The sequence below is a fragment of the Equus caballus genome, chromosome 9 (genome assembly GCF_041296265.1).
Source record: "Equus caballus isolate H_3958 breed thoroughbred chromosome 9, TB-T2T, whole genome shotgun sequence".
Classification (NCBI taxonomy): domain Eukaryota; kingdom Metazoa; phylum Chordata; class Mammalia; order Perissodactyla; family Equidae; genus Equus; species Equus caballus.
The window spans coordinates 93,100,274-93,123,115 of NC_091692.1; the positions used below are offsets into that span (position 1 = coordinate 93,100,274).

A 22,842-nucleotide genomic window follows, 5' to 3' on the forward strand; every position below is an offset into this window, starting at 1 on the left:
GTATGAAGGCCTCTCTTGTCTGTCATGATGATAAATTTAAGGTTCATCATCTCAAATTAGCCTTGGTGAGATGGGTAGAGGGAAGAGGATCAGAAGACAAGGGGTAGGTTTGGAAGCTGTGTATGGTCTAGAGAAGAAGCAATTAGGGCATCTGCTTAGGAAATAGAAGAGGAAGGTGGAGAGGCACAAAAACAAAGACATTTAAATAGAATTTGAAGGGATCAGTCACTGATGTGGATGTAAAAGAGAAGAAGGGATCAAGGATGATTCTGAGGCTTCCGCTGACTCACTGAAATAAGCAACACAGAAAAAAGGTTTGGGTCCTAGGAAGATGACCCCAGCTGAACAGATGTGATGGTTAAGATTAAGTCTCTAGAGTCCAAAAGCTTGGGTTCAAATATCAGCATCATCACTCACAATCTTCATTCACAATCTACCTGATCTTGGACCAGTTACTTACGTCTTTATGGCTCAGTTTCCTTATCTGTAAAATAAGGGAAATACTAATAGCTTCTGGAAAGGGTGTTAGCAAAGAGTAAATCAGATAATGTATGCAAAGGCTCAAGACAGGGGCTGGAAGAGAGTAAGAACTCACTATATGTTAGCTAATAATATTCTGTTAATTAATTGAAAGTAGGGAGTCAGATCTGAATATTAGGCATGGAACCACATCCCTTATATCTCTGTGAATTCACTGCCATGATCGCCAGAGACAAAATTATGTAGCAAAGAGAACACTGGACTTAGAGTCTTAAATCCAGTATCTAATGCATACCTTATGGGCAATCCTAGACAAGTCACTTCCATTCTCTGGGCCTCAAGCTCCCCTTCTATGAAAGGGGTTAACAAATCACAGGGGTGTTATGAATATTAAATGAGACAACAGGGTGAAAGGGCTTGGGGAGGGAGCACTATGGAACTCAAGGATCATGTTGCCATAACTCGATGCATCAATGCTGATTCTCACAAAGTACAACTAAAGCATCCCGGGAAGTTTGCATGGGCTCTCCACTCTCCCTGCCCTTCCCTCCACCCATGAAGGCTCATATCCAAAAGGCAAGGCCAAGCAAAGATTAGAGTATTCCTTGAAGCCTCCAGCAGACATTTGGGCAGCCATGAGCAAGCATCTGTTTCTTTGAAAGTGCTCTTGGGAAAGAGAATGAGATCAATATGGAACAGGATTCTCTGTGCTACCCAGAGAAAGCAGCCAATGAGGCAGAGAGGACAGCAAAAATCAATGAGTAATGACATTCATTTCCAATAAGAAATACTGGAGCATACTACGTCAAAGGGAAAGATACAGCCAGCACAGTCCTGGGCCTGCAGACAAGGAACCTGTCTGCACCTGGAATGATCTGAAGACATGATTCCAGGAGGATTTCATTGTCATGTCTACTTGAGGAATAGGAGGCCCAGGGGGAGTGGTGGCAGAGAGTTGCTGGTTGCCAAAAGAAATATACATGGCTACAACAAAACTGTCTATGAAGCCTCTACTAACAGAATTTACAACTATTGGGGGGCATGGTTAAATAAAAGAGGGCATATCTAATCCATTCAGGAATAGGATTTTTCAGAATAACTTTTAATAACATTAGTACATATCATGTTAGTTTAGTGCCAGGTGCTTAACAGACAATGAGGGTTACATTATGAAGGAAGACATGGTCTGCCCCTTGGGGCTTTCAATCTAGTAAGGAAGACAGACAGCCATTTCCAGTGCGATGGCTTCGCACAAGGTGGGAAAGAGAGCAGTGAGAGTTCATAACCAGCCTGCATTGTTAGGTAGAGCCTCCTTGGGCATGTGACCTTCATTCTGAATTCTAAAAGATGGGCCAGGGGAAAACTAAAAAGGAAAAAGTAAAATCTGATATTCTGCCTTTCTCATTCATTTGGGAAATAAATACTCAGTCCCCTGTTGTGTCTGTGAACAAGATGGCACTTGAAAAACGCAGCTGTTTCTATACCAAGCTGAATAGCTAGTGATGGAGAAGATGTTGGAAATTGAGAATCAGATCCTGAAATTCTGATTCATTCACAGGAACCTTGGACCTGGCAGGCACTGCAATAAGCATGTTTAGATAACATAAACCACATCTTTGAAAGACAGCCACAATGACAAACATTTTATAAAAGGAGAAACTGAGGCATGAGACCACAGATGTCAGAGTCTAGTCAAGCCCCAGGCCATGGAGTCTACCAGCTTCTTCACTTCCCCGCTGTGTGAACTTGGGCAACTTACACAACCTCTCAGTGCCTCAGTTTCCTGATGCACAGTTATAATAATGATAGCCTCATAGTTGTCATAAGGGATAATGAGATAATGTATGTAAGTGTTGACTGTCATCAACATCATCAGCAAAATTGTCATCATCATGCAGCACCTGACAAACACACCCACTTAGGTCAAGAGTGTGGAAAATGTATTCACAATGTGTGTTTACACAAATGGAAATTAAATGGAAAAATGTGCTTTATGGCTAGAATTATCTCTATAACTCCAGATACTCATATCTAGACAACAAAACAGTATAGTTGAAAGAGCTCTTAGCTTAAGAGTCAGAAAAACTGATTTCAGAATCCCAATATGCTCCTCTATAAAATGGGGAAAAAAAGCCTTGCTTCTGGCCTTCCTCATGAGTTAACCATTTGTTCCCTCATCATTCCTAACATCAGTTAGTGAGTGTCCTCCAAAGTCCAAGGCACTGGATCCAGCAGCTTTCAACAAAGACATGGCCCCTTCCTTGAAGCTTTTGTAGTGATGGAAATAAAATAGGAAAAATATAAGAAGCAGATTGTTACTATGAAATAGCCATGGGGTAAAGACAAGAAACTTGAGGGTTTCCCTAGGCAGGTTTTAAGTTTAGGAAATTCTCCTTTCTATAATAAAAATGGCCTCTTTCTTCCAAACAACAGCAAGACTCTTAATGAAAGACATACTTAACTTCCACTCCTTCACGCTCAGTATAATTGATAGACTCTAATGGATGCAAATTTAGCATTTATGGAAACATGAGAACTCAGATTACTTCCAAATATGTGAGCAATGAGACTTCAGGGGAAAAACTGAATCCATGTAAATGTAGTTCTTAAGTTAATCAAAAATCTGTTGTTGCACACGAACAAAAATAGTAATAATTCTACTTCGATTACTTCTAGTTTTAGTAAAAATAGTGAGAAAAATAAAAACAAGAGAAGAAAAAAAGGAGAGGAGCTACAATTTATTCAATATTGACAATATGCCAATCACTCTAAATACATTAACCATGAGAACAACCCATGGTGTTAGCATTCTGTTCTGCTCAGAACAACAAATTAATTTAGTGTAATACACAAAAGACAATGATCACTTCAGAATTACATAGAGGTGGGTTAGAATTTTGGTTCAAATAACTTCCCTGAGGAAAGATGACTGGCCTCTCAGATCCTCAGTTTCCTCATCTACAGAATGGGTCTCATAATTAGAAATGTTCACGGATGTTAGAAGACTCAAAAGAGATCATGTTTGCAAAAACCGAGCACTGTGTGCAACACATCGTAGTTGCTCAGTAAATATCCCTCCTTTTTTCCAGGTACTAGATTTCATGCCTCCTAAAGTATATTGCATCCACTGAGTCTACACTCCCGAGATCCCATTCAATGACCTGCCTCTCCCAAACATACACACAAATACACACACACACACACACACACACACACACACACACACATGAATAGAATGGTTCAGACTAAGCAACACAGCCGAGTAACTGCCTGCCAGACATTGGCAATATGCCCTTTGAAAAATTAAACAGAACCAAATTAGAAAATAAAACCATTTCTAAAATCCCAACAATAAACATAAGTTGAAATGAGTTGAACACATTGCAGGTGATGATTAATATCATGTGCTTACTTACCAAGCTAACCCAAAATGTGTTATATGGGCAAATGGCATTAATAATCACACAGCTGAACACTAGCAATTTGGTCTCCATGGGACCAGAAGGTAATATTACACCACTGTTCTTTGATGGATCTTTTATTATCTCAATATTTGAAAAGTGATTTTTCAAAATGATAGAAACTATGAAATATATTCAATTATGCATAACATTGGAGATAGAACATGTGGAGTTTGGAATATTCCTTTGGTCCTGCTCATTTTTCAGGGAGAAAAGAGAAGGACATTGATTGGGAGAACAGGCTGATATCTTGGGGAAAGGATCATAATATCTAGTTTTCCTGTAATTTTTCGAATTGCTAAGCCTGGAACCTACCCCTGACAGCTTTCACCATGGGACTGGTTCCTGCCTTCAGTCATTTTACACAAGCCCACCTGGACCAATGAACACCCAGGGCCCCAGTAAACTCAGGAGACCACTCAGCAAGCATTTAGTAGAAAACATCACATCTGGTTAAATATTTGAGTTGGAAATTGAGAAAATATAGAAAGAACACTTAAGGTGACAAATGAGAAAGGCCATACCATCCCCAATTAGCCAAAAACAAAAAACCAGAGTCACTCTTGAATTTTCTCTCTATTTCACCAAGACCTATTTATTCTCCCTCTAAAATACCTCTCTTTACCATGACTACTCCCATTTTCTGTTATGGTCACCTTGGGTCAAGCTGGTGCCTAGATTACCACAAGGATCTCCTACCTACTCTGCTCTTTCCCTCTAGGAACTCTCTGGGGTGACAGAGAGGTAGGTTCACATGCGCTGGTGATAAGCAGCTAACAGAAACTAGTACATATTTAACAGTTTATGGAAGGCTGACCTTGAGCCTGGCACAATCTTAGTTTTAATATATTAACTCATTTACTTCTCAACTCAAACCTATAAATTGTCCATATTAATGTGATTTCTGTTTTACAGATGGGTTTAACTCACATATAGAGAGGATAAGTGACTTACCTAAAATCACACACACACGCACACACACACACACTGGTGCACAGAAAGTGGCAGAGTCAAGAACAGAGCATGAGCAATCTGGACCCAGAGTCCATGGTGGCTACTGTAGGTACTCAAGTAGGTATATCATTTGAAATGTTTGAGTTGTTCAAAAATGACAATATTATCACAGGGGCCCTCTGGCCTATGGTGATGGTTGGGTCATCCTTCTAGCCTGGAATCTGGAACAGACCTGATGCTTTTCTCAGCCCTCTGTTCTTTCAAATGCAGTTCAAAAGTCACTCTAACGAGCAGCTGAAGCGCCCCTCTTTCTTCTGGGGCATCCTGGAAAGGCCCTACTGTGTTCAGATGCTAGAGAGAAGCAAATAGCCCAGTTGTTGAACGTGGAGACGCTGGAGCTACATGACCTGGGTTTATATTCTAGACTGCTGCTTAATAGCTGGTTCCTTGAGCTTTCTGTGCTTTGGTTTCCTCATCTTAAAAATGACACTAATAATAACCTGGTTCACAGGCTGCCATTATGATAAATAAGCAACTAAACATAAAGAACTTACAAGTGTATCTGGCACATAAATCATGACGACGATGATGGTGGCGGGGTGGTAATGAGGATGAAAATAAGCTTTGTGTGTATACCTCTACCTTACAAAAGACTTCCAAGAAAACTCATTTTTAAGCCCTCTATTCCAATAGCTAGTATAGATCTCATCGCATGGTTTACAAGGAAACAGGAAATAAAACAACAGCAACAACAACAACAAGTACCTGCATGTGTACTGATATTAAAAGGTTCCACAAAAAGGGGGGTGGGGAGGGAAGAGACCACTGCTTCATCCAACAATGAGTAACAGACCAGGTTTACCTTTCCATTTGAAATAACCAAAAGTCCAGATAAAATATAGGAAACAATGTCTTTCAGACATTGGGCATCAGGCTTCACAGATTACAAATGAAGTGAGCCCTACTACTGTCCTAACATACTGTGTTCAGGGAGTTTCCAGGACATGATGCATGAAGATGGAACTTGTGTAAATCCTGGCAGACTCCCTGAGTTGAGGTGACCAAGTGAAGAATACAGGGAGGCCAAGGGGCCTGGAGCTCCTGGGACAGAATCCTGGAGAGGGTAACAAAGAAAACAATTCCCAGAGCTCATGAAGGGATGGGAATAATTGGAGTTTTCACACATCCAAGTGGAAAATCTTACAATTCATGGGACTCTGGGTAGAGAACTCAGAAGGGCATTGTCTCAGTAGTTGGGTAAAATTACCCAAGACTAAAGATTTCTCTGGTCCCTCCTAACAAAACTTAAAAGCAAGTCTAAGAGGGATCAAACGGGTTCCAAATAAGTTACTTGCATCCCATAACAAACTAAACACATATGAATATATTAATCTAGCACTGAAAATGAAAAGGTAAAATCACAATGCCTAGCATTGAATCAAAAATTACCAGGCATGCAAAGAAGCAAGAAAATACAGCACATAAAGAGGAGACAAGTCAAGCAATAGAAACTTATCCAGAAATGATACAAATAATAAATAAGTTCACAGCAAAGAGTTACAGTGAGCAAAAGGAAGTGAGGTAGAGAGTGGTAGGTGGAGACACAGAGGAGAGAAAGGAGGAGATGGAGAGAGATAGAAGAGGAGTTGAGAAGGAGGCAGAAGCAGGAAGACAGCAGAAAGATAAGGAGATAAACAGAGCTAGCCATGTAAGAAAGGGGAGAGATAAAAAGAGAGAGGACAAGACAGATTTAGGGGCAGACACAAGCAGTGACAAAAAAAGGATACACATGTGATGACAGAAAGAGGGGAAAATAGTAGTCACCTGCCTTACTTCATTATAACTCTTATCAAAATTGTAACTTATGATATTGATGTAATTATATATATATATATATATATATATATATATATATATATATATACCCCCTACAACAAATTCCTTGTACCAGTGTCCTGATGTCCTATGATGGCAGGACAACTTGTCCCTTATTAAGTGCAGTTTCACCAAAGATGAACACAGTTCGGGAATACAGCAATGTGGCCAAGTTACTGAATACGCTAAAGAAGAAAGGGAACAAGTATTACTGTTACTTTACTGACAGGGGGAGACTGAGTCTCAGAAGGGTCACCGACTTACTCAAGGAGAAAAAATAGTACAAGGCAGAGTCCAATTTAAACATGGATTTCTTTACTCCAAGTACAGAGCATTCCTAAGAGTCAGAAAATAAAATGATTCTGTTCAGTAACTCAGGTCAAGTCTTTACTCAATGAATAGTTATGCTCAAATTATGGTTTGTATTTTCTCAGTTGGAGCAATTATGAGTACAGACAAGCTCAGGGAGCATTTCTGCTATATTTACGAGAAAGAAGCATTTTGTATAAGCTGCAGGTAAGGGCGAGGCAATTGGATGGACAGGGCATGGCAGTGTGGGAGGCTCCTGTCAAGGACATGAAGTTCTTTACCCTGTGGACTAGGTCATTCTGTGTGCAAATTCCAAGGGGTAGGTAGTCATACAGGTGGCAAATAGTCTGCCGGACTGGGTTCTCCTATGCAGCTTTCTGCTTATGCGACCTGAGGCAAGTAATTTCACCCCACTGAGCCTCAGTTTCCTTGTGTCCAAAATGTAGGTGACAATGTTAAGCTCAGAGAGTTATCATGGGCATTAAACAGGACAAAGCATAGAGAGCAGCAAGAGCCACATCGTGAAGGCTATTCACTTGCGATCCATTGCTGGGGCACCTGTTGTTCTGGAAACTCCACAGTGAGGAATAAGTTACTTCCCCCAACACCTGTAGTCTAGGAACTTAAAGTCTAGCAAGAGAGTGGCTAGAAAACAAGCAATTGCAATGAAAGGTTGCAAGGGTAAGAGAGAGAAAGAAGATCTTTGGGGCCCAGAGAAAGGCCTCCTAACCCAGCCTGGGGTCAGAGGAGAGGGTAGGAAGTGAAGCCTTTTGGAGGAAAGACTACTGTATTCAACAAAACCTGGTAGAATATGCAGAAACATATATGTTAGAGCTTTTGCTGCCTTCTTCACAGACACAAAACAAATCCCCAGTTGAGCCGGGGATGTTACTGAGTGCTGACTCCACATAAGGCACTTTACATGTGAATTACCTCCAGCTCAGAGAGGCGATGAGCTCAAGGACTAGAGTGATGGATCTTGGGTTTAAACCCAAGTATGTCCAGCTCCAAATTCTGCACCTTTCTGTCCATTCCGGGAGACCTCAACTTGAGGGACACATCAGAATGACCAGGGCAGATTTTAAAAATACTACTCTCTGAACGTCACTCTAGCTGGGATGAATCAGAATTTCTCAGAGTAGAGCTCAGATATGCAATAATATGAAAAAAAAAAGAATCCACAGGAGACGCTGATGTCCACTCTTGGTTAACAACTACTATGCTACCTCCAGCTGCAGGGGCAGCCCCAGGAGAGGCTCCCTGTTTGTGGCCTGGTACCATGTTCAAGGTTGTTTATCACCAATGAGCTACTAAGAAGTGCAAATCTGTTGGACTTCTGATGTCTATACCTATGTGAAAAAAAATAGACTGAGAGCTGAGATGCTATGAAGCTTGACAGGCATATGTCGGCGGGGGGTAGACCTGTGTTTGACAAGGTAGATTTGACAGGCTGAGCTGAACAACAAACTCCCCTGAGCCAGCTAATTGGGGGTGTATGGCATATATTCCAGCATTCAGCTTGCCTATCTGAATTTCTCTTTCTTTCTCTTAACTGTAAGTGTACCTTTAGTCCAAGAAGAGAGAGGAAAAGGAGGAAGGAAGGGAGAGGACAGTTAGTATTTCAACGGCTGCCTTGATTGCAGCAGGAGGCCCATGATGATCCCTGTTTCCCAGGATTTTCTCCAGCTATCCACCTGCAGCATCTGCTCTTCCCAGGCCAGGTAAGACAGGTAAGATCTTACACCGAGGAGGAAGAGGCAGAGGCTTCAGCGAAGTAGGTGTGCACTGTCTTGCTAATCTGCCGACTGGGTTCAAAACAGAACACAGATCCTTTTGTGGGGATTGCTTCATCTCTCCTGAAAACATAACCACATGTACCTGTGTAAGCACTCACACGTGTGTGCACACACTCAGCACACTCACACTGATGCTTGCAGCACTGTCACCAAAAAGCCAATTCGTCAGTTCCTGGGTGTTTTTGTTATTGGAGGAAGTCATTTAAAGGAGGGTCACTGCATTCATATCCTATGCACCCTCTCCCTGCAGAACCTCTGCTGTGCCCTTCTTTTTGGTACCCTCTGCATGGGGCCTGCCAGAAACCAAGTCTAAAATAATCACCACCAAGGATGTCTGGACCTAGCATTGGAGACCCTATATGATCAGGCCCACCTTCCACTAAACCCCACTGTGCATCCTAGATCTCAAACACCACAGTCTCAAAACAGGGTTTGCACATCAGACTTTTAGTCTTTGATAAATCTGGGTGTCTTTCTCCAGAGACACATAGTCATAGTCAGGATAGATTAGACAGTGCTGCAGTAACAAATAACCCTGAACTCTCAGTGTGTAACACATGGAAGCTGTGTTATCACTTATGCAAAGGCTGCTGTGGGTCAGTAGTTTTGAGTAGTTTTCCTAAAAGCAGTCATCAGCAATCCAGGGTCCTTCCATCTTGTGACACTCTCACCTTTCACATGCGATCTCCAAAGTCACCACAGAAAATGGAATGGAAAGCCTGGAGCATCATGCAACATGTTTTTAAGGGACGAGCCTTATGTATTCCATTAGCTGGAACCCAGACACATGGCCCCAAACTAACTGCAAGGGAGGCTTAGAAATGTGTTCAGATATGCATGTTATGAAAAAATGGGACTGGTGAGAAAATGGCCAGTCTCCACCACCACTGTCACTGTGATCACCAATGATCTGTTTCACTCCACACCTAGAACACCCTCATGCAAGGGGAACAACTGTACTCTCGTGCCCTCACGCATCATATTCCAACTGTGGTATTTCTGAGTGATGGGAGGTGATGTTGAAATTAGATCTGGATGTGACTTTTCTTGGTCCAACAACCAAAGATCTAAAAGTATAAGCTATATAAGTGAACTGGCCTTCCCAATGTACAATGATAGAAATGGGAGAGGGTAACTGACATGGGCACTCCCACTCGGAATGGGAAAAGAATAAGAGACACACAGTGGACTAGTGCTACAGCAATCCTGAAATCTGCTGAGGAGAGAAAGTGAAGGCTGGGTGCGGGAAAGGTTTCTTGATTAGGCCTAAGTTCTACTATGGGTTAGAACTCTAGTCCATTCCCCTGGATCCATGTAACCTGTGGCCCCAGGGTCTGCCTTCTGGAAGGCTGAAGCAGGAAGTGGGGAGCCCAATTCTTTGGGGACACGGCATTCAAAGCCTATCTCTTGTGCTGTATCACCACTGGCCCAAGGGTTGAGATTAGCCCAGAATAGTCAATCAGTCTTGTAGTCCAAGCTTGTGGTTCGTTTAGCAATATGATTTTCTTAAAAACTTTGTATGCTGTCAATCTATGTGTTTCTGGTCTCTTCTACGTGTTCTTAAATCTGCTTCATTACTTTGATTTCCTGCTTCCAAGTCTCTCTATATAAAATAAATGGAAGCTGACCTGAAGCTTTCTGGGTTTACATGTAGGAGAGTGGGAGCAACAATCTGATTTCTTCCCCAAGCCCCCATCACTTTATTCAACTGAGAAGTTTTCCTGGGCTCTGTCACTCAAAGTTGTTTTCTATTTCTTTATCTTTTTAAATATGATTCTTAATGTTTGTGGTCAAAAAGAAACAGGCTTTCCCAACTCTGCCAGTCCCCAAATTTCTGCATAGACTTTCTCTGTTTCCTTTCATGTCTGTTTGAAGGACAGTTCATTCTTTTCTGAGCTCACCTGTTTTTTGTAACTAAACACAGCCACAAGGAGCACTGATGCACTGCCAGTGTTCTCTTTCCCAAGCTCCTCCTCCGGAGCAGTGGGTCTCACCCAGAGGTCATTTTGCCTCCCAGCAGACATTCGTCAATGTCTGGAGAAATTTTTGGTTGTTACAACTGAGTAGGGGGTGCTATTGGCACTTGATGGGTGGAGCCGAGGGATGCTGCTAAACCCTCTGCAGTACACAGGACGGCCCTCACAGCAAAGAGTTATCCAGCCCCGAATGTTAACAGTGCTGAGGCTGGGACCCTTGCCCTAGGGACACAGCTCAGCAGCCCTGTGGTCTGCCTTCCGAGTTCTCAGAGGCGACCGTTTACCAAATGTTCTGCCACTGTGTAACATGGATAATCACATGTCCGTCTTTTGATACCAAATTCCCCTTTTCTAGATGCCTGAGTACTAAGGTCAATGCCATGCATTTTGGGTTTTTGTTATGGTGGGCCCATCGAAAGACACAAATTTTTCTTAATTAATACTAACTGCTGTAGCAAACAACTTCTAAATCTCATTTACTTCACAGCATTATTTTTTTCTGTTTTTGAAAAGTCTGATACAGGTCAGTGGATCTCCTGTGTGACTCTCCTCCAGTGTCTCCAGATCCAGGTTCTTTCGTTTTTGTTTTGTGCTTCTGAGGTCACCATTGAAAGGAAAGAAAGACCAGCGATCAAGCAAGAGGTTTGAAGCGTAAGGACGGGAAGAGGCTTATATCACTTCTGCTCTCTTTTTACCGGCCACAACCTAGTTTCATGGCCTAAATCAAATTACAAGTGTGGCTGGGAAATTTGGTCCTAGGTGTGCCCAAGAAGAATGAATGGGATTTTGGAGCATCTCCTCAGTCTCTTCCACCCCACCCCACCCAAACTCCAAGGTTCTACATTTCCTGATTTAGCCCATCCGCACGGGGCGGCCTCTGCTGAGGTCACTCAGCACAGACACTGGGGGGAAGCAGTTTTAGAGTCTCAAAATCTTGGCTCCCACATCTGTTTCCCTTCCACTAAGACCATATTAAATAAAAAAAGACCTTCTCTTTGACATCAAGACATACACTGGGGAATATTTGCCCAGCTAGATGGCAAGAAAGAAACTCACGAATAACCAGTATTCTGGGCAAAGTCTGGCACATATTTTGCCGTTCAGCAAGAACTAGTTGAGAGGTTTTGGTCCCCACAAAACCATCAACAGTGAAATGCTTTATATTCAGAGCTTGTTTTTAAATTCACACAATGCTGAGCGTATCTTGACAGAGTTAGACCCAACACCATAGCCAACTGCCTTTGGGATTGTAACTGCGCCCTCTCTCTCGCTCAATAATCAGTATTTGCACTGGTCAAAGTATTCAAGAAACCACCTCCCAGATGCCTCTCTCCCCTCACGTATGCTTGGAAAACATGGCGGACCCATCCACGTCACCGGTCAGAGCCACAGTCAATCCAACAGTCTAGTCCTCAACCACCCAAAACACCTATGCTCTGATGAAGAGCCATCGTGTTCTTAGGCAGCCTCTTCCTGCATCTGGTCACTGATAGCTGACTTTCCTTAGGAGGCCACTTTTCATAAATGGTAAATCACCTTGCTAGAATGACTGCGTGTGGGATGGTGACTGGAGACCAGCAAAGTTATGTGGAGATCCTGATGCTGGAGGTTAGTCTATTGGGTTGTTGTGATAACAGCGACACCAGCTTTAGTCTAAGGAGCCCAAACTCCCTGCTGGGCTCTGTCTGACTGCTTCAGATCCGTACCATGCTTGATCATCACAGTGACCCTGAGAGGTCAGCCCTGTTATCCTTTGTACACAGTCTGCAGGGTCCTGCAGGAGGGAGCTCCCACCTACCTCAGCAGCCTCACTCATATCCCTTACCCTCTTGGGTAGCATCCTTCATCACATCACTTTTCCCACCTCAGGGCCTTTGCCACAGCAATCCCTTCGCTCAAACATTCCTCCTCCTCCAGGGTTACTGTGCGCTCACAGGGTGCCTTTGTGCTAACCAGAAAGATATTTCTCCCCCAGGTGGATGAACTGGGGAAAAAAGTTTTCTCTTCTGGGTGAACACCACCCCAATGAAGCACAGCTTGGCAAGTGGGAAATGAGCAGGATTTTAGCCCCAACTCACCTGCTCCGCCAGGCATCTCTGTGTAGTGTACAACTTACAAAACCTATATGTGGCAGATCTGCATGCCCCCGGCTCTGTCTTACTCACCCTTCATATCACAGCCTAAATCACCCTTGCTCAGGGAAGCTTCCCTGTATTTCAGACCAGGTCAAGTTCCCTGTAATAGCAACTTCTTTACATTCATTACAATTATTATTAAGTAAGGATTTGTGTGTTTTCTATCTCTTTCCTCCCTGACAACAGGAAACATGCACATCTTGCTCCTAGCTAAATTCTCAGAGTCCAGCATGAAGGGCAAGTTTGATACCAATGAACCTTTGTAAAATGAAGCATCCAATACAGGCAAAAAAATGCCCATCAGTGCAGGTGTGTCTGGCCTCAAAGCTTATGAATTTCACCCCTGCCACATGCTTTCTCTTGGCAACACTCCCCCTTTGCTGGTTCTTGAGCAAGTGAGTGACAGACATGATGCTCACTTGGCAAGCTGGTGTTGTGTTAGATGACATGGAACAGTGACAGGACCTGCCCAAGAGGCCAGCTCTCTCTTTTGTGCCCAGGCAATATATGGGAGCTCGACTTCTTTCAGCCTCCTAATTCTCCTAATTTAGACTTCCACGTGACATGTCATGACATTCAGAAAGAGGGCAACGGCAGGTAAATGACAAAGAGTTGTGGACACTGTTAGCCCACTCCGAGGGTCCCTAATCCCTTTGATGCTTAAAACTCTGGTTATTGACTGAATCTGTTATATGTCTGCTCCCTCAAGAGGGCAACCCTGGTTCGCCCTGGCAAAGGAGGGTAAAATGTCCTTGGAGTGATTTAACTGTGAATATTGGGATGAATGACTATGCCCTCATGGAATGCTTTCAAGTGAAGCAAAGAGACTCATTAAACAACTATTACATTTAGGCAAGAGAACAGAAGCATATCGAAAGTACAAATGTAGGACAGACAAAATAGTGGCCTCAGATATCTGGGGTGGTCAGAAAAGATGGTGACAGACTTGGGTCTTGAAGGATAAACAGGAGCTCCTCGGGTAGAAAGAGTGATGGGAAAGGAGCAGAGAAGGACACTCCGGGCAGAGAGAATCGCATATGTCCCCTTCTTTGAGTTAAACGTTCATTTTAAAAATGTAAATGCCTGAACAAGGGTCACCCAAAATGGATGATTTCAGCCATTCACACTTAAGTGTGAATTAAGTTTGCCAATTCTTACTGGGGAGCTAGCTTGCAGCTGAGCCCTTATGACCTGTGACAGACAACTACCACATCTACTTATTCTTCAAGTTTTCTCCATTCTACTTCAATTGCAGCTTTGACATCCATTCATCTCTCTCGCCTGCTCAACTCACCTCTACTTTGCCAAGGCCACTATTCCACTCTTGGGGGAACCACTGCAACAGCTTCCACCCTTGTCTCTCTGCCCCTAGTCCTACTCTCCTTCAATCAACCCTCACAGGTTGATTACACAAGGTTGATTACACAAGATTATGCAAGGTTGATAACACAGCCTATAGTGCCAATCCCCTGCTTGCAATATTTTTCTGGCTAGACTTGTTTACAGGGTTCCTAATGATCAGGCCACTGGTGACCTTCCCAGCCCCACATCTGGCCACACTAACCTCCCTGGAGTCCCCAAATGTGCCATGTCCTTTCTCTCCCTGCCCTTCGCTGCTGTTACTCTTCCTCACCCCCCCCCCCCCCCCCGACAACTGACAGTTCACTCATTTGGCTCACATTAGAGATCCTCCACTCTGAGAAGTGTTTCCTGCCTATGTCCAAGTCTCAGGAGCCTGGTCCTCTCATGCTTCACTGGCAGATCACTAGCAAATGACTGAGCCCCTGCAGCGTCAGCTCCCTTCTTGGGTCCACATCCTTCTCTCTAGGCTGTTTGTGTCTAATTTATCATGAGGGCAATCATGAGGTGCTCTATAAAAACTTGTTAAATAAAGTCATAAAAGCTTCAAGCAAAGGGCATTTCCTCTAAAAAGAAAGATGGTCCACATAACTTTGACGGTCCCACTAGTGTCTAGCTTTGGGAGATGGAGGACTTACGAAGCCACTATTCCATGGCGAGAAATGGATCTGAATTCAGAGTCCTGCAATCTGTTACCAGCTAGCTGGTCAGTTTGCTTAAGTTGCTTTCCCCAGAGAAGCCTTCCCTGGATCACCGTAGGATGGTCGAGCCCCCCTCTTACATGCTCCAGCGGAATCACAGCACTGTAGGTGATTCTTTCTTAATGTTTATCTCATATGAAATTATTTTTTCAATATCATTTTTTTTCTAGCTAAACTTTGCAAACTCCATGAGTGTATGGATGGGGCTGATTTGTTCGCCGTCATTTCACTCATCGTCACTCTTGAGCATTAAATATAATCGTTGTCTAAATGAGTGCACAACAAATGGCCTAGACTCAGGTTCCTCACCCGAAAAAGGAGCAAACATTAACATACTTATTTATTAAAGAGATGCCTGTTGCTGATGCTCGGGGCTAGGCACTCAATGTGATGGACACAGCCCTCACCCTTACTGGGAAGATTAAAGGGGACGAGTAGGTGAAAAGTAACTCAGAGTGGACAGAAGGTGACGGTCAGATGCAGTCAGACCTGGGCTTGTATCCCAGCCCTGCCAGGGACCAGCTGTCTGATGCTGGGCAATGTGCTGAAGTTATCAGAGCTTTAGTTTCCTCAACTACATAACGTGAATCTACTCAGGGAGCTGTGAGGAAGGATATTAAAAATATCCAGCACAGAGCCTAACATGAATAAGTGCTCAATATATTTAGCTGATATAATAACGTTAGAAGGTAAATGTGATTTGTGGTGTCATCATCACACCATCCCTGGGGTGGGGAACAGGAGAAGGGAAAGGGATGGTGAGCAAGGGATGCTTCAAGGGGGAAATAGCTTTCTCATCTTGAGTCCCAGGTACACCATAGGATGAATGCATTTCATCTCCCCCATTAAGAAAAGAAAAAGAAACAGAGGCTCAGAGTGGTTAAGTGACTTGCCCAAGCTCTCACAGCTAATCCACGGAAGAATTCAACCTTAGCCCTACCAGGTTTCCTTACTGTAAATCCAGTGTACTTGCCTGTATGCCCTGCTGCTCCTTCATCTGGTATTCACTCAATATATGCCTAGTGAGCATCTGCTGAGCTGGACACCAAGGACACAGTGGGGAAACGCAGGACTGTCCGGGAAGGGATGTGTCTGCCTCACCCTCACCACCTGGCATTTCCTATCATGCCTGGAAACCTGGAGAGGAGGCGGCATCCAAAGGCAGGCGACGCAAAATAAAGGCAGTTTTCACTAATGAAAAGGGTGGTGCATAAATAAGCAATACTGTAGACTTTTGCATGAAAAGCCCATTTTCACTGAGTTATAGCCTCTTTTAGAAACGACCTGTGGAATTATACTGAATTCGTGTGCAGATTAATGTAATGCATCATGTACTCAAAGCCCAACAGGGCCTGTGTACCATACAGCAAGTTGCTATTTCTTTTGCAGGACTTTAGTAAATTAGATGATCATTTAAATGAGAAATTAAAATATATATATTTAATTTTAATGGAGGGGGAGAACACAACAATACTTATCTTAATTCTTGAAATAGTAGAAGTCATTAAAGGCAATTTTTTTACCTATAAAACACGTTTTTCTTTAAATTACTGTTGTGCATTCCTAGTAAGTTCTGATTCTTCTCCAGGTGGTTAAACTTACAGCATATTATTCACAAATTTGAAACAGTTGTCCCCAGCACTCAGCTGTTTCCTCCCCGTACAAATGTCTGTGTGGCACGCTCCACGTGCAGCGTCATGCTGACGAAATGGGTTTTGACGAAGCATGGGGCCAAAGAGAGAGCTGAGTTCTGGGGGGCACCGCCCCCCTTGGGGAAGTGTTCTGGGTTCCCTGGGCTCTGGTTTCTTACATTCATAATCAGGAAGCAAAAATGAGGGGTCATAACGACTGCTCCCAGAGCCCAACTAGGACTTTTGCAGGCCCAAGCACTTTTTACCTAGTAAAAAATAGATTTAAAATTATATCTTTATGACTGCATCGATATAAAGATAAATATAATCCACATGGAATTATATGCACTTTGCCTTCTGATTTTACAAGAAAACATTCCGTTGGCCCCTAAAATCATTGTGGTCCGTAGGCACTGGGCCTGCTGTGTCTGATGGTTAAGGGAGCTGGGCTCACTCCTTGGATATACTCAAGAATCCAACGTCATGTCATCTCACTGATTTGTATATCCAACCTTAACGGAGCACCTGCCCACAACTGGAATGGGCCCCAAAGGCTGCAGAAACAAAGGTGTCCCACCAGGCAGGGGCTGAGGCTGCCATTTCCGTTAATGCTGAGTCGCTAACTCCTCGCACAGTGCCTGAGATGTAGTAGGTGTTTGATAAATATTTGGTCAGTGACTAAACCAAGGTAGTGTCTTTGCTTACAGAGACGTCACAGTCCAGAGGCAATATACTAATGTGTTAGCAGTAATAAGGAATGTCTGTGTCTTACCTACAAGACTCTGGAGCCTCACGAAAGGGTCGTGAAGATGTTCACAATAACAAGCAAGGGTATATTTAAAGGAAGGGTAAAGTGTGCAGGACCCAGTCAAAATGGAGCGAAAGGGGAAAAAGAAGAACACGCCTGAGAGAGGGGAGATTTCTGCCTGGAAGTCAGTTCTGTGCCTCAGTTTCCCCCTCCCCACCCCGCTCTGCCAGACACATACCAGCTGTCAGTGAGGGAGGGGCTGTCAGGGTACAGGGCTCAGCATGGAAGACATTGCAAAGCTAAGCACAGCTTGTACGTGTGTGCTGTGAGCATTGTTCCCTTCGAGAAGGATACTGTTCTGCAGTTCTGTGCAGTCAGACTTAAAAGGGCGATGGCTCCAGAGCGGCACCCAGGAACAGACTCTCAATGACACATGTGTCTCTGTCTGGGAAAACGTCATCTAAGTCAAGCAGAGGGCGGACAGGTTCCACTTTGGTGGCCAATATACCCATCTCTGACGTTTTCTTCAGCTCTGACAGAGCACATTCCCCAGGGCACAGACTCTGTGATCTCCACAGGAGAGCAAAGGATCAGAAGGCTCACCGGGCCGGCTGGGGACGGATCTGTTGGAAAGTTTGAATGCCTAACAGGAGACTTTTGTTCTCTTGCATTCAGATGTTCTCCAATTGCACGGTTTCTGACGCTCATTCATTCAACAAAGGCTTCCTGAGCACACGCACTGCGCCAGGCAAACACAGGGGAATAAATCAGAAAGATGCCCTGCACTGGCAGAATGGAAGAGTCAATGTCCCTTCAGTGGTTAACCGTTCACCTAGTGGGTAACGACGGGGGGTGGGGAGATGGCATCAAGCTGAACAAGCTGAACATGTGACTGCGAGACATCACCTAACCTCTCTCTGACTCAGTTTCTTTATCTGTAAAAGGAAATAGTAAACAGTCATTGTGGGAATTGCCAGATTCTGTGTGCATCAATGGCTTAACAGGGCAGGTGTTCAAAAATGTGATTTAAAATGAGCAGCATCACACTTTGCAAACTATTGTGGAATGCAAAACTTGTAATTATTCCTTTGCCCCATGCACTAGATTCCATGACCCATTGAGGGTAAGGATCGAGCTTTATTCATCGTCTTAGCACACAGATGCTAGCACACAGTAGGGGCTGAATAAATGATTGATGGTTAAATAAATGAACTGATGCACTGATGCCCCGGTCCAGGGAGCAGAGCTCTGAAGAGAGGAGAGTTCTAAAGATTGCATCTCCTCTCCAGGTCGCCGTTCTCCCCTCTCTCCATGGAACAACCCTACTCATTTCAGTGAGAAGAAAGGGGGTGTGCAGTGTTCCTGGAGGGAGAAAGGGATTCTCCTGACTTTGGATGACTGGATTCCTGATCTTCAGTGAGAGTCTGATCAGACCCTGAGCATTTATTAAGAGTGATGGTTAATTTTATGTTCAAATTGGCCAGGCCACATTACCCAGATATTTGGTCAAATATATTCTAGATGTTTCTGTGAAGGTATGTTTTAGATGAGATTAACATTTAAATTATTAGATTTTGAGTAGAGCAGATTACCCCCACATATGGGTGGGCCTCATCCAATCAGTTGAAGACCTTAATAGAAAAAGACTGACCACCCCCTACCCCTATGAGAAGAAGGCATTCAGTCATTCAGCCAGCAGATGGCCTTTGGACTCAAACCACTACTCTTTCTGGGGTCTCCAGCCTGTTGGCCCAACCTGCAGATATTGGACTTTGGACTTGCCAGCCTCCACAATCACGTGAGACAATTCCTTAAAATAAATCTCTCTTCCTCTGTGTGTGTGTGTGTTTACACACATCCTATTGATTCTGTTTCTCTGGAGAATCTGGACTAAAACGTCAAGCAGGTGTCACGTGTCTCCGATTGTACCAGGCAGAGTTAAGGATATCACAGTAAAAATAGCACAGAGAGAGCTGAAGGAGGCTTCCAGGATGATCTCACCCAATCCTATCTCTACTCCATGGGCAACTGAGACCCAAAGAGGGCAGGTGTCTGGCTGAGGGTCACATGGCAGGTTAGTGCTGAAGCCAAGAACAGAACTATCTCTAAGACCCTTTATTCAATGTCCTGCCCACAAGATTACATGGACTCTTGGAGTAACGTTAGGTTTAATTATGTTGATGAACCAAAATAAAAATAATACCAGCAGAGGGTCTTATTGAGCACTTTTGTGCCAGGTTCTATACTGAAGGCTTCTGTAAGCTCATTTCATTTAATCTCCTCAGGAATGCTGCAAGGCAGGCATTAGTCGCCCCTTTGACAGATAAGCCAAGAGTGGGAGAGGGAAAGTAATTCCCCTGGGGCAAAGCTGCTGGCTTGTGATGCGGAGGGGATGCAAGCTCTCATTCTGACTCTGAATCTGAGGCTCTACCTGCCCAAGGGACAGGAGGAAAGAGCGGGCTTTGGGGCCAGAGGGGCCTGGCTATGGGAAAGTGATGTGGCTTGTCCCATCAACCCTCATTTCCCCATGATTCGTCTGGCCAGGCAGCTCATTTTGCCATGAAACTCTAGCTTCTGCAAATGTCTCTGCACAGAAAGGCTTATTTTGAAGGGAACACCTGTTCTCTAATCCTTCCAGCTGATGCTGCAATCTGTGTGGATCCCGATGCTATTTGCTAATGCACTGGGCTTCTCGGGGATTTGGAAGCACAGCTCCCAGGGGAAGGGGGAGGAGTGGATTTTATTCTTTGCTTGGCAGCCCTTGCCTGTGGGAAGGCACAGGGTGGGCATGTGGCTCTGAGCCCACATAACTGGATGGTGCCCAAATGGAAAATGCAGGAAAAGAAGCAGATCCTGAAAATAACCCATTGAGCTGAGCTCCGTGAGCAAGTTCACTGCTGAGCACCCACAAATAAGCTATTTTATCTGACTCTTGTAAAAGACAGGGATGTCTTCTTTGACACACATCCCCAAAAATAGCCAAGAAGAGAAATGGAAAAAAACTATACTGTATCATGTGCCTGCTATGAGTTTATTTCTGTACTGTTTTTACACGTATTAACTCCTGAAATCCTCTCTAAAATATAGATGTTATTCCATTTTAGAGTTGAAGAACCTGAGTTTCCACAAGGGTGAATAAGTCCCCCCCCCCCATAGTATTTAGCATAGCAGGTATTTGAGACCACATTACGACAGTCTCCAAGGTAGAGATTTGCCTAGGTCGTGCTTGGCCTCCTCAGATGCAACAGAATCAGGTGGACTGAAGTGATCTGCGGTGTTGCCTATGCACCCCACCCCACACCAGGTTTGGGGTTTCTGAACAGTCTGTAAGGGCAGCCCTGTTCAACATTCAGATGCCAATGGAGATTCCTATCACTCTCCCACTCTCTTCCATTGGTTTCTGTCTGTTGCCATACAAGGCAAGAAACATTTGTGGGGCTTAGCTCTCTCGTGGCTCAGAGTTCTACATGAACATGACTCACGTACTTGTATCAATCATTCCTTCAACAGACATTCGAGCACTAATTACATGTGCCAGGCATGGTACTGGGCCCTGGGGATGTGGAGCTGAACAAGATGGCCTTTCTCCCCAGCCACTCAGAACCCAGCGGAGGAGAGACAGAGATGCCTAGCCTTGAGTGTGGAGGAAGCATTTGGGAGAGAGAATTTCTCCCTAGGAAACCAGAGAGCACTCACAGAGCTGGGGTCATCTGAATGAGGCATGAGAGGATGCATAGGGAGTCGTGCATCAGAGTTCCTTCAGGGCAGACACCATGTCATAATCATCCTTATACGCTCGTGTGGCATCAGCAAAGGCCCCTGTCTTGGATTAAGTGCTTTGAGTTGATCTACGACCTCTGACATTCCCTAAGACCCCATGCCATATTGCCTGGAAAACAGAGGCTAGGCTGGAGATTTTCAGGTAGGAGATCTACTGCGAAGGCTCTGGGGCCAGAACATATGGAGGAGTAAGAAGCAGGACTCCACAGAGGGAGAGATTAGGCTGTGACGTGGTCACAGCAAAGGCTTCAGTGCACCTACAGGGCAGCTGGAACAGGGATGGGCCTGCAGCAGGGTGTTGAGAGTGATCTAGGGGATGCACATAGCATCCACTAATGATGAAGGGTCTATGCTTGGATGCAGAGGGAGCAGGAGGTCCCTGCCTGCTCTCCCTTCCCAATCCCACGCTGGAACCCTGAAGCCATCCGTGCACATGAGGTAATACAGAAACGCCCAGCTGTGCTGGCTCCCTGCCTTCCGCTCCCTTGTTACTATCTGCTGGGTCCTGTGTCAATGCTTAGGACACTGTTCCTGGAGGCTCAGTGGTTGCCCACGGTCCTATCTCGACAAGTAGCTTGAGTTCACCTTCGAGCACTTTTATTTGGCTCCAAAGTCTGTTCTTTGCTGATCATGGAGCCCCATGCTGGGTTCAGGTCCCCTGTCCCTCTGGAGGGTCTAGCAGCTCTCTTCTTAGCTCTTCCAATGAGAACCTGTGACACAGCGCTTGGACCAGATGGAGACATGACCTGGGCAGCTTGCATAGCCAGGCCTCCTGGCTGGGGCTCAGAGCTGGGAAAGGTGACGTCACAGGAGAGCAAGCTGAGTGCAGAATATGCTGATATGCTGACCATCTGAGCATGGAGCATGGCTGCACAGGAGGACAGAGTACGTCTTTTTGGGGGTGACAGAGCGGGAGCAGACTTTCACACTTATACCGTGAGATGTCAGATGGTTAATTTCTGTGTGCTAACTTGACTGGGCCATGGGGTGCCCAGATATTAGTTAAACATGATTCTGGGTGTGTCTGTAAGGGTGTTTCTGGATGAGGTTAACCTCTGAATTAGTAGACTGGGTCCAGCAGATCGGCCTCCCCAGAGTGGGTGGGCACCACCCAATCTATTGAAGGTCTGAGTAGAACAAAAAGAATGAGTGAGAGAGAATTTTCCCTCTGCTTGTCTTCGAGCTGGGACATCAGTTTTCTTTTGCCTTAAAGCTCAGACTCAGACTGCAACTTACTCCATTGGCTCTCCCAGGGCTCCAGCTTGCAGATAGCAGATTGTGGGACTTCTCAGCCTCCATAATTGCATGACATAATTCCTTATAATAAATCTCTTTATATATATATACATATCCCACATATATATATATATATCTCCTATATCTATCTATCTATTATCTATCTATCGATCGATCAACTGTACGTCTCCTATTGGTTCTGTTTCCCGGGAGAACCCAGACTAATCCAGGCTGGTTATCTTTGAGCAGACCCCTAATAAAAACAGTCATGCATTGGCTCAGGAGAAATATGGGCTAAGCATGCTGTGTGTGACCAAAGCCCTGTGGATCATAGAAGAGTAGCAGGTGTTTCTTGGGAAGAAGGAACAAGGAGAAGGACAGGATGTGCATATTTATTGAGC

At 44.4% G+C, this 22,842-nt stretch overlaps 1 protein-coding gene across 8 annotated transcripts in view; it reads right to left on the bottom strand.

Annotated features, from left to right (window-relative positions):
• FAM135B (family with sequence similarity 135 member B) overlaps positions 1-22,842 on the bottom strand; it is a 284,079-nt gene that overhangs the window by 56,754 nt on the left and 204,483 nt on the right. The gene's annotated exons all lie outside the window — the stretch shown is intronic.